We start from the raw sequence: 13,030 nt of genomic DNA on the forward strand, positions 1-13,030 counted from the left end.
TAAATTTGGGTGGTCATATAATGGCTTCAACCTATAGAATGAAGAGAAATAACACTATGTGACTTTTGCAAGTTTGTCAGAAAAGATCAAGAAGCATCGACCTTGTTCTCTTAGGTTGCTTGCCTAAGATCTAGAGAAAGTAAATCATCATGTAAGAAGTTTGGCTATCTGAGACTGCTATATTCTGAAGACCACATGTAGGCAATCCAGTTGATTATCCATTGAGCATGCAGCCAACAGCCAGCATCAACTGCCAACCAAGTGAATGAGCTATCTTAGACTACACACCTGATGAATCTGGTTATAACTACAATCCCAAATGACATTTGACTGCAAATGATGAGATACTCCATTTCATAAATGCCCAGCTGAACCTCTTGAATTCTTGACCCACAAAAGTATTAAGCAAAATAAAATAAATATTTTAAGCCACAAAACTTTAGGGTAACATTATGAAGCAACAGTAACAGGGAGCTTTCAGTGAAATAGCCATCAATTATCCTCAATATATTGAAGTTCTCTTAGGGATAAATCTCTTCACTTAGACATGCTTCCTCGAAGCTTTTTAGGGTTTCACAGTTAAATATAAATAGCTATCCAAAGATAATAAAACAATAGAATGAGAAAAACAAACCAGAAAAGAGGACCCCCAAAATTCAGAGACACTGTATAAGAATAAGAAGAGGCCTAATTTATAAAAATCCATATTTTCAGAGAAATGAGAAAGCAATCTGCACACTGGAGAAAAAATAACAACAGAGTTCTATGAAAAAGTAACAGGCCACTATACCAAAGTATCACAAACTTAGTGGCTTAAAACAACACAATTGTATTATAGTTGTAGAAATTCAAAATCAATTAGACTAGGCTAAAGTCAAGGTGTCTATAGAGCTGGTTTCCTCTGGAGGTTGTGCAAGGAGACTTCATTTCCTTGTCTTTTTCACCTTCTAGAGGCCACCTGCATTATTTGGATCATCCATGCTGAAGTCGAAGACAGCTCACTGACTTGGCTGGGAGAGGACATTGGCTCTTTGCTAGGTTCTCAGATGGACTGTCAGCTGGACTTCCTTGATCGCTCCAACCTCTATCTATCATTATACTTCTATCATTATACGTCTTACAACTGACTCGGATCCCCTACCACCACCACCCCATAAAGACCCTTGTGATTATATCTTTGGGCCCACTCAGATAACCCAGGACAGTATTCCCATCTCAAGAGGGCTTAACTTGATCACATCAGCAAAATTCCTTTTATTGTGTAAGATAACATATTCACAGGTTCTGGGGATTAGGATGTGGATATCTTTGGATGTGGAGACAATATAGGAATCCACCTAAAACTGAAAATAATTGTTGAATTTGGGAATAGAGGATAGGAAAGGGAGGAGATAACTATTATAAATTTTATGGTACTCTTTGATTTTAAAACTATGCGTATGTTTTACTTTGTATAAATACATGTTAATTTAATTAACCTGCATGAATAAGATTTAATTTAAAAACATTAATGTACTTAATTAACATGGAATGTATTTAATGTAACATTAGATGTATATATACCAAAATATTAACTATGATTTTCTTTAAGAGGATGTGATATATATTTGGGGGCACCTGGGTGGCTTAGTCAGTTAAAGCTCCAACTTTTGGTTTCAGCTCATGTCATGATCTCAGCCTCGTGAAATCGAGCCCCACATTGGGCTCTGTGCTAAGCATGGAGCCTGCTTAAGATTCTCAATCTCTCCCCCTCTCCCGCTGCTCCCCACCCCCACTGCTTGAGCATGTGCTCTCTCTCTCTCTCTCTCTCTCTCTCTCTCTAAAAGAAAAAAGAAAAAAAAGAGGTTGTGTTATATTTTTTCTTAATTTTTACCTTCATTTTTTAAAATATTTTACTTATTCAGGAGAGACACAGAAAGAGAGGCAGAGACATAGGCAGAAAGAGAATCAGGCGCCCTGTGGGGAGCCCAACGTGGGACTTGATCCCAGGACTCTGGGATCATGACCTGAGCCAAAGGCAGACACACTCAACCAATGAGCCACCCAGGTGCCTATTACCTTCATTATTATCCAAAATTCATAATAAACACACAATCATTTTTAAAGGGAAAAATTATTTTTTAAATATCGAATTTATAACTTTTCAAAATGAATTCAGTTCATAACATGAATGAATGGCCATGTGTTCTTTTTTTTTTAATTTTTATTTATTTATGATAGTCACAGAGAGAGAGAGAGAGAGAGAGAGAGAGGCAGAGACATAGGCAGAGGGAGAAGCAGGTTCTCTGCAGGGAGCCCGATGCAGGGCTCAATCCCAGGATCCTGGAATCACAACCTGAGCAGAAGAGAGATGCTCAACCACTGAGCCACCCAGGTGCCCCAGAATGGCCATGTGTTCATATCTGCCATATAAAAAGTGCTTTAAAAGCTGAGGTAGCTACATATTACTAGAATATGTTTTCTATGTTTTCTGAGAAAAGATTAAAAAATCATTTAACCTTTCTAGTCAAGGATATGACTGATATAATCAGTTAGCAATAACTATTGATATAAGACATAAACACTTATTTAGAAGTTAGAGTTTTAATGATTTATAAAGAAAAGACGTTTTTCAAATAAAAAGTAATTTATTTTCCTACAAAGTAAACAAAACAAACAAAAAAACCCTACCACATGTCATTTTATCTCTTATGATAGAGTATATTTAAACAGTAACATGGATTTTAAAAGGCTTTTGAAGGGTGAATAAATGATTTTATTTATTTTAGTTCATTTGCTACAAAAAACTATTTTGTTGTTGTTGTTGTAGTGCCAATCAGGAGCTCAAAGATTTAGGATTTTTTGTTTTTAAGAAATCTATTTTGGATCTGCAGCTTGCCAGTGCTATCCTATAATGGCTTTTATGCATTTTATTCTGGGTCACAAAATGAAACTACAAAGCTAGGGAAGATCAGTGCATCAGTCAGAAGGGACTGAGTGCCCATGTGCAGAGCACAATTAAATAGCACCTCTCCTGACTCTAAATGGATAAAATATCTCCACAAGGAAGGTAGTCTCCACTGGTCTCAGTAGCATACATCAACTACATTTTCACGCAGAGGCTTGCATAATACTGACAACAAACTACTTTTCTTCAGAGGAAAAATGTTATGTGGGGAACTTTTTATCCTTGGGTTTTAGCAAAGCAAAAGTAGAATAGATTGTACTGGATTTCTTTGTCAATACTTTAACATCAATATTTAATGACTGTTCACTTTATATAGAATAAGTCTAGTCATATATTAAAAAATAAGTAGCTATATAATAAAAATGAAAGAACTAAGCTTTAGGTGCTCACCATGTAAATGTAAAAGCTATGCAATGCATCAGTTAACCCTTTATTAGAAGGTGCAAATTTAATATTATAATTTTGGGTGAGTTACAGTTATAATTAGGTTCAAGACACAAACACTAAAATTTACCAATTCTTAGCATGGTCAGAGTTTGCTGATAAATTGTTTTTGTAAGGGAGATCATTAGCTTTGTGGGGCAAATAGGCTGTTTCTTATCATGTATATTATTTTTTACTTCTGAAAAGAAGAAATATGATAATATTAGTGATAATTGAATTTGTATGTGCTCTCACTTTTTTAGAGGCAGCTTCCTATAGTTGTTGAATAGGAATAAACTGAAATATAGTACAGATCTATTAAATTAAAGAATAATAATAATTTCACATTAAAATTGAATACAAGTTTGTTCAATTTTTTTTTTACTTCAATCAAAACTAAATATTTTTGGAGATGCTCGGGTGGCTTAGAGGTTGAGTGTATGCCTTCAGCTCAGAGAGTGATCCCAGGGTCCCGGGATCGAGTCCCACATTGGGCTCACTGCGTGGGGCCTGCTTCTCCCTCTCCCTATGTCTCTGCCTCTCTTTCTCTCTCTCTCTCTCTCTCTCTCTCTCTCTCTCTCTGTGTGTGTGTCTCATGAACAAATAAATAAAATCTTTAAAGAAAACTAAATATTTTTGTTAAAGACTTAGTGCAAGACAATATCTATGCAAGACAATATCTGTGCACAGTTGTGGCTTAGGTCTTTTACATTCCAGCCCAGTTGTTTGTCTTATAGCATTCTTTGTCATCATCAATGCAGGAAGACCAGGTGCTATTGGCATTTTGAGCATCGATTTTTCATTCTGCAGGACTCTCCTCCTCTTTGCAAAACATTTAGCATTACGGTTCCAATCCCATCGAATGCTGGTAGCACCAGCACATTCCTTTACTCCTCCAGATTTATTGACATATGATTGACAAATAACACTGTGTAAATTTAATGTATCTGCACATTCTAGGATGCCTTCTAGGAACACAGTACTGCCCTGGTTAAGAAACACCACATATTTCACAAATGATGAAGAACAAGAGTCCCAGATGCCTCATTACATTTTTCCTGCATTCATTTCTGAATTCCCTAAGTATGCTATGGCTGTTCTTTGAAGCCAGGTGGAAAAGCTTCCTTCTGGTCTTTATATTCCCCTTGCCAATATGTGTTCAGAAATGAAAAATGAATACCACTATTTTCTGTGGCCAGAAATGAGACATTTTATTCCTTTATTTTCATACTACTTGTGAATTTTTACACCTATTGTGGACTTGTTGACGAACACACATATACCACATTATAAAACACTTACTGATACAAGGACTCATAATTTCTGATAGACATCTTAAGTGGCAGAGTTAGAAAGTTCATGTGTATGTATATATGAAAACCTGAAGGATTAGACATAATCCTCCTGAGTCTTCAGGGAATAAGCTAAGTCAACTAATATTTTATAGTTATATAAGGGAAATATAAAGTCATAATTCCAGTTTGACTATACAACATGTGAGAATTTACTGTGTGTGTGTTTAGTGTATATTTAACCAAGCACATACTATTTACTGTGTGCCAGGCATGCTAAGCAATTTACATGTATTAGCTCACATAATCCTCATACCAGTCCAGTGAGGTAGGTCCTGTTACTATCCTCACCTTACAGATGAGGAAACAAAAATGAAGAGAAAGACCACACCCCTAGCATATGGCAGAGCAAGAATTCTACCCCAGGCAGTCAGAATCCAGTCACCCTATCTCACAATTCTGCCTGTCTTCAACACAAGGATTATATGGGGACAGAACATTGTGAAAACTAATTTTAGGATTCTGGCCAAGCAGGAGCAAACCCAAAGTGGCCACTTGCCAATCAGATGTTGTTTTGCTACATCTGAAGCAACAAGGCTTCTAGACATTTTTGTAGGAATTTCATTAAAATCTGATTTTCCCAGGCCCTGGTTTTGTGACCTCAAATATCTCAGGGGAAAAAATAGATTAACCAAAAAGAACTATATATTTGTCTTCTTGTTGGGTAAGATGCTTTCACATATGTGAATTTTTATTTCACATATGCGGATTTTTATTTTAGTGGTTAAGCTTGAATAATAAATAGCAAAGTTAGAGGGTTTTTTCCTTAAATTGCAAACCTGAAAAAAAAAATTGCAAACCTGTTCCATATTTTAGGAAGACCTTGTTTAGATGCTCCATATCCTCTTTCTACCAACTGATGGTTTGAGCAGTTTCCATTAGGAGTAAACTTTGAGCACAATTCTAGTTCCAAATAGAGAAACTTTTCTTTCAGATTGAGATTTTATGTGTCTAAATAAAATTAATTCTTCTTCCTGGAAGCCAGAATATTATTCTTGCTACACTGGAAATAATAATAATCTTATATTCATATATATGTATATATACATACATATATACATGGTTCCTCTCTAATTATAATCCATCAAAACAATATTTTATTGCATGTGTATGATTGAGTTTCCATTGTGGGTGATATAAGAAAACATTAATCTTATATATCCAACTCCTAAAATAGTGCTTGGGATGTAGAAGTTACTTAATAATTGCTAAATAAATAAGAAGAGAGTGGCAAAGGGAAGGGAGAAATTGGCCATTGTGTCTTGATCAAAATACACAAACAAGTAAAATATGCTTGTATACCTTTATTATATTTATCATCTTTTAAACTGGCCCATATGAAAATATACTTCTGATCAGTAACATTAGACTTTAAACACCTAATTTCTATATTATGGGATAGGAATGAGTATGAAAACATAGTATAAATCTATAATAATTGATGAATAATGAAAGCAATTTTGTTTTTGATCATTTTCTATTAACATTTTACTTTCATTAATATTTTACTTTCATCAATATTATTCTATCTATATTTTAACATTAAAAAGTGCTATTTTATTCTAAAATTTCAAGGTCAATATAAACTGACATGTTAAAGTGAGAACCCAATCCTTGGTGCTCATTGATTTTTACTGATGGACAGGAGATAAGCCATTGAATTGATTGAAGTCAAATATACATTAACAATGGCCCTTTGGAAATCTTAGGCTATGCATGAATAAAATATTACCTGAAAATAGAAGATCTCAAAATGAGCGAAAATACCAAATTTTACATCTTCAATATTTTTTCTAGAGCCAACTTTTTTCTTTTTTAAGATTTTATTTATTTACTCATAAGAGACACAGAGAGGCAGAGACACAGACAGGGGGAGAAGTAGGCTCCAGGCAGGAAGCCCGACGTGGGTCTCGATCCCGGGTCTCCAGGATCCTGCCCTGGCCTGAAGACAGCGCTAAACTGCTGAGCCACCGGGGCTGCCCTCTAGAGCCAACTTTGACCAGTATTTGCCCAAACCACTGTGTTACTTTTTTTTTTCTTTTTTTGCCACAAAGCATACATTTCTCCTACTAAAATATGAAGTAACAGTATTTCCAGTTTTATTTGAAAACCACTCAGCAATGCTTCTTAGATGGAACAATTTTCTGCCCTAACCCTGAGAACTGTTGGCTCTGATTTAGTTAAGCCAGATAGATAGTCAGACCCATCCCACTGTCCCTAGCTCCAGCCTCATGGCACACATTAGTTATCAGAGCCAAGAAGGGATGAGGAGACATTTGCTGGAGATGGATCTGATGGTATGAGAAAAACGTGGGTCTTGGGGGCTTATGTGATGGGAGGAGCCTGCCTGGGGTTGTGGTTACCTTACAGGGAATGCTGACCTCAAATATGGACCCTAAGAACATAGCTAGGTCCTCACTAGAGCCACACGTAAAGCCAGGTTTCCCTCTGCACTGTGCAGTCTAGTGCCCAATGAATTTTCACATTCCTCCTTTTAAACCAGTACAGGTTGGTTTATAACATTTGCATTATAATGAGTCAAAATGAATACAATATCCCAATGTCACGCTACTTTTCAAACAGAAGTATAATGTGGAGAAAATGTAATGGTCATTCTAAAGTACTTTGTAAAAAAAGATGAGGGAACAATCACTAGTATTGAGAAATATTGCCTCTAATTACATAATTATGCTATTAAAAAAGGAAAAGTAATTCATGCTGACAACTGAATGTCCTACTTTACACTTTTCATTTTTAAGAGACAGCAATGTTTCAAGGTTTGCAGAATGGAGCTTGTCACTTTTGGTTAGGTTCAAATCCAGGTCCTCTAGAGGATTAGGTAAGTTAAATCTTTAAGTGTAATTAGTGATTTACAATGAAAAAGTTAAATATTAATATGATGTTAATTTTCAAGTTGATGTATTTAGGATGTGCTTCACATGGTCCCCATTTCTCTCTCCCATTTTATTTTTCTCCATTGCCACAAAGTCCATCAGAGGGACCAGGGGATCCCTCACTATAGTCATATGGGTTTTCCCTCCTTTCCTCCTTCTCTTTGCCTTTTCTTCTTATTCCTATTCTTTTTTCCCCCTCCCTCATCTTCCCACTCTCCTTTCCTTTCTGCCATCTCCCATTTTTCCATTTGTCAAAGAGAAAGAAGTAGAATTAGTATCTGGGAGTAATGAGAGACACCAGTGGAGGAAGGAATTCCTTTTCTTTCTGCACCACCATCATGGTTTTGTCACCACTGACAGGTATTAGAAATAGTCTATACTCACCTTCTTCTTTTCATCACTCATGATCTTCTATTTAATATTTTAAAATTGTAAAATATCACATACATACAGAAGAAAAGCACAAAAACCAAAAGCATAGTTTATTTACTGCCATTAAGTCTTCAGTCAACTGTTATTCAATTATGCCCTCGTCCCTGAAATGAACCTGCTCTGACAAGGGTCACAGAGACTCAGTTATAATTACTATATTGATAGCTATATTATATATTTACCTATTCCTTGCTCACATTTTGATGTCTTATGATACAAACTAAACTTTGCTATGTTTGCATTTTATACTTAATAATTCCAAAATAGAGAGTCTAAATGGGGTCTGGTATTGTTCTCAGTTATTTTTGCTGACTCTTACACATGGTGCCTTGTGAGCTCTTCTTCTTTGTGAGCTGTTGATCTTTGGAACTTTACCCATGGAAATTTTTGGAGGCCTGTGTTGAAGTTGTATTCCTTCAGAGGATTTGTGTTACTCCTACCAATGTCCTGCAAGTACTGCCACCTAAAATTAAACCCTCAGTTTGATCGTCTGGGGACCAGAGTGAATTCATATTGCAAACCTATGAAGTCAGGTTTGTGTTTACAAATTCTCAGGAAAAATGTTTCAATTCCTCCCACCCAATTGCAAGGTCAAGACAGGAAAGTTTTCTTACTGCCCCTCCTGTAAGATTATTTCCAATTCCCTTTCACTGAAGATGTAGTCTTTTGTGGTCCCAACTTTATGGGAGATTTTCTTCTCTCCGATTTTCATTGAACAATCCTTTCTGTAATTATTTTGAATAAATTATGTTCTCCCACTCTTTTATTGTAAAATCCTTGAGAACAGAACTTTTAACTTAATCATGTATACAGTGCTCAAAATAATACTGGTTCATTTTGTCAACCAATATTTATTGACATTTGTGCCAGGACTATTCAGAAACTGGATATACAAAATTTGCCAAGACACTTAAGGCCTCTGCTGTCCTGGAACTTAAATTTGTTATAGTATGTTGTTCAAAAAAGTATTAGTGAAACAAATGAATGATCCAATGATGAGTAGCAAGAGGAAAGAAGAAAAGACAATTGCCAGCTACAAAAGAGGATGAGATTAAATTTATAGAAATAGCAGCAAAAAAGACCAAAAGACTGAAAATTAGCTGCTTAAAGAGGGCATTTTAGAACCAAATCTAGGTTCAGAGTGTCAGATAGGGTCAAAGATGAGAACAAATTGGCTTAACTGGAGTAGAGAAGCCTAGAAATAGAAAGTTAAACAATCCCCCGATAACACTCGTATTGTTCTGGAATACCTTGCTTTTTATGACAGCTGTGTGTACATATGTCATTTAAGAGCATTGGCAAATAAGATGATGACAGTAACTCTGAGGGATACATTCTTCTTCTCCAACTTTTCCCTCAAAGGATAGAAACTTGTTCATCTCTCTCTGCATTTCAATCTCCCTCTTTTATTCTTTCTTCTTCAAACATTGACACTTTTGCTTTTCCACTTATGTGTGCCTTCTCATTCTCCATTTTTTTCCTCAAGGTTACCTTGAAATTGATGGTGGTAATAATTCTAGTGAGATGACTCCTGTTGGGCTGCTAGATAGCCTCAGGACCGGGGCTGGTTGCTTTGGTTAGAAGTTAGGAACATTTGGCACCATCCCAACTTCGGGGGAGTGAAGGACTGAATATTGAGTTAATCGTCAATGGCCAATGATTTAGTCAATCATACTTACATGATTAAAACTTCAAGAAATTTTAAAGAAGAGGGTTTAGAAAGCTCCCAAATTTGCAGACACATCTATATGCTAAGAGGCTGGCACACCAAACTCCACAGGGAAAGGGGTTCCTATGCTCAGGACTCACCCTGCGTATATCCCTACCTCTAGCTGTTCATCTACATTTTTTTTATAATAGTCTGTAATTGTAATGGTATGGGTGTGGAAACCCCAGCTTTGTAACCAAGTCAGACGAAGTGGGTAACCTTAGTGGGAACCTGATAGCTACAGTGAGCATCTAAAGTGAGGACAGTGTTGTGGAATGGAGCCCTTAAACTTGTAGAGTCTAATTCTGGATAGTTAGTATCAGAATTATAAAACACCCATTGGTGTCAGGAGGGAAAAAAAAATCTTCAGCCTGCTACCAAACTTTACACTGTTACTTCTAATTACACCTTTGATAAACAGGTTGAAATCATATCAGTTTTGTTACTAGTGACCTGCATTGCTCATATTCATTCTCCCTACCTCACCGTAAACACAACTAATTTCTTCAAGGGCAAGTTTATGTTCTACTTGTGATGAGAAGCCTTCCTAGATCCTCAACACAATTTACCTCTCTCTCATACTTTTCTTTTAAAAAAAAAAAGATTTTATTTACTTGAGCGAGAGAGAGCATGAGTGGGGGGTGGAGGCAGAGGGAGAAGCAGACTCCCTGCTGAGCAGAGAGCCTGATTTGGGGCTCGATCCCAGGACCCAGAGATCATGACCTGAGCCGAAGGCAAATGCTTAACTGAGCCATCCAGGTGGCCCTCATACTTTTATTTCTTATAATATATCTTTAATTGTGGCACTTTCACAATCTGCTTTGTGTTAAAGTAGGGTAGGAATGCACAAACAACAACAACAACAATTATGATATAGGGAGATCCTACAAAGTACCTAACCAGTAGTCATCAAAACCATCAAGGTCACCAAAAACATGTAAATTTTAAGAAACTGTTACAGCCAAGAGGAGCCTAAGGAGATATGAAAACTAAAAGTAAATGGTTTCCTGGTTAGGATCCTGGAACAGAAAAAGGACATTAGGTGAAAACTAAGGAAATCTTAGGATGCCTGGTTAGCTCAGTCTGTAGAGCATGTGATTGTTGGTCTCATGGTCATGAGTTCAAGCCCCACACTGGATATAGAGCTTATTTAAAAAATAATAATAATAACTAAGGAAATCTGAATCAAATTATTTTTTAAAAACCTATTATGTATGTCATATAGATAGAATATATAAACAATGAAAACATGCTATTCTTCAACAATCTAGAAACCTCTTACCAAGATTAATTCAGAATGTCTCATTAGTATGACCAATAAAACTACTACTTAGCTACACTTTGATAGTTCTACAATTTATCCAATATATTTACATAAAATAAAGCAACTGGTCTTTTAAAAGCATTCTGTATTGAAAGGAACATTCTACCTTTTCCCCCAAATTAGTGAAACATAAGTGTGTGTGTGTGAGCAATTGATAGTATTATGAAATAAAATTCCTGAAGCTAGATTATCTTTTCAATGTCTAACTTTTGCATATTCATATGTAATATATAATAATGCCTTTATAAATATGAATTTACTAAATGGAAAATTTTTATGTACATCATTATTTTCAAAAGGAAGGCAAGATTAACACAAAAAGATTTGTATTTCATAAAATCTAAATATTTTATGTATCGTTAAAAAAGACAAAAATGCTGTCAACTATAATTTTAAGATGCTATTGATTGTAAGAAGTATCTCAACTTGGGGACACTTAGGAAGCACAGGGGGGTAAGCTCCTGACTCTTGGTTTTAACTCAGGCCATGATCTCAGGGTTGTGAGATCAAGCCCTGTGTTGGGCTCCATGCTGGGTGCAGTTTATATAAGAATCTCTCTTCCTTTGCCCCTCTTCCCTTCTCAAATAAATAAATAAATCTTAAAAAAAAGTACCCCAATTTCATAAATAGTAAAATGTGCATCCTAGAATCTATGAAATAGTTTTTTCTCATGGCAGAAGTGAATTTATTATATATGTGCCTATTTAACTAATATGAACCTAATTTATAGTACAATATTTGTACAGTGCAGAAAAAATCCTGCATTCTCTAGTTTTTACAGAAAATAATTGGGTATTTTACGTGCTATAGGTGAAACGCTAATACACTGAAGAGACACAAATTCTCCTAAATGTCAACCAGCAGGGATCCCTGGGTGGCGCAGCGGTTTGGCGCCTGCCTTTGGCCCAGGGCGCGATCCTGGAGACCCGGGACCGAATCCCACGTCCGGCTCCCGGTGCATGGAGCCTGCTTCTCCCTCTGCCTGTGTCTCTGCCTCTCTCTCTCTCACTGTGTGCCTATCATAAATAAAAAAAAAAAAATTAAAAAAAAAAATGTCAACCAGCAAATGGCCCCCAAAAGCTGATTAACAGAAAACAGAATTACTGTCCCTACTTATTATCCCATAATTACAATTATTTTAAAAATACTTTGTGAGTCAGCTTTGTGTTGTGATTATTTTGAAATAGCTTAAAGTGTATTAGTTCGTATTAGATCACAGATTAATCAAGTTCCTATTGAATTAAACTTTGAAGCTAATTTTTTAAAGCCAAAAGAGCATTAAAGAAAATCTAGGTTCTTTATCATCTCAAATTAACACGCTAAGTTTATGTGCATAACATCAGACATTTCTCATTAAGAAAAAGGTATCTTTAAAACTTTATGACAAGAAAAAATTGCTTCAGTAAATGAGAAAAACTATTTCCCTTAAGTTTACTTTGTCTTTTTTTTTTTTTTTTTTTTTGGCTCAAAGGTAATTGTGTTTTCTTTGTAAATAAACTCCAGAAGATCAACATATTCGGAAATGGAGGAAAGAATTAGGTATCATTTTTGTTAGTCTTAGAAGAAATTAGATGTGATTTAGATAGGAGTTCAGCTGTTAAGATTCCCCATGAGAACAAAAGCACTTTCATAGAGGTTACTTCATAGGTTAACCAGGCTACTTTACAGTCAGTTTTTCTCTTCTAACTTAAAAAAAAAAGTTAAGTGTTCCAAAATCTCACAGATTTCTTTAATATCTGTGCAATGACTCTAATATATCCTTCAATGATTTAATTAGCTATAGTAGTGATAGTTGATAATCTCGTTACAGGGTCACTATGAAAATAAAAATGCCCATGAGATTTTTATTCTGATCTATGTCCAAAGGTATAGGGATATTCACATATCACACCTAAAGTTTCATAAAGGAACTACACTAAATAAGTTCATATCCATCTTTAGGTTGAGTAC

Source organism: Vulpes vulpes, chromosome 4 (genome assembly GCF_048418805.1).
Source record: "Vulpes vulpes isolate BD-2025 chromosome 4, VulVul3, whole genome shotgun sequence".
Lineage (NCBI taxonomy): Eukaryota > Metazoa > Chordata > Mammalia > Carnivora > Canidae > Vulpes > Vulpes vulpes.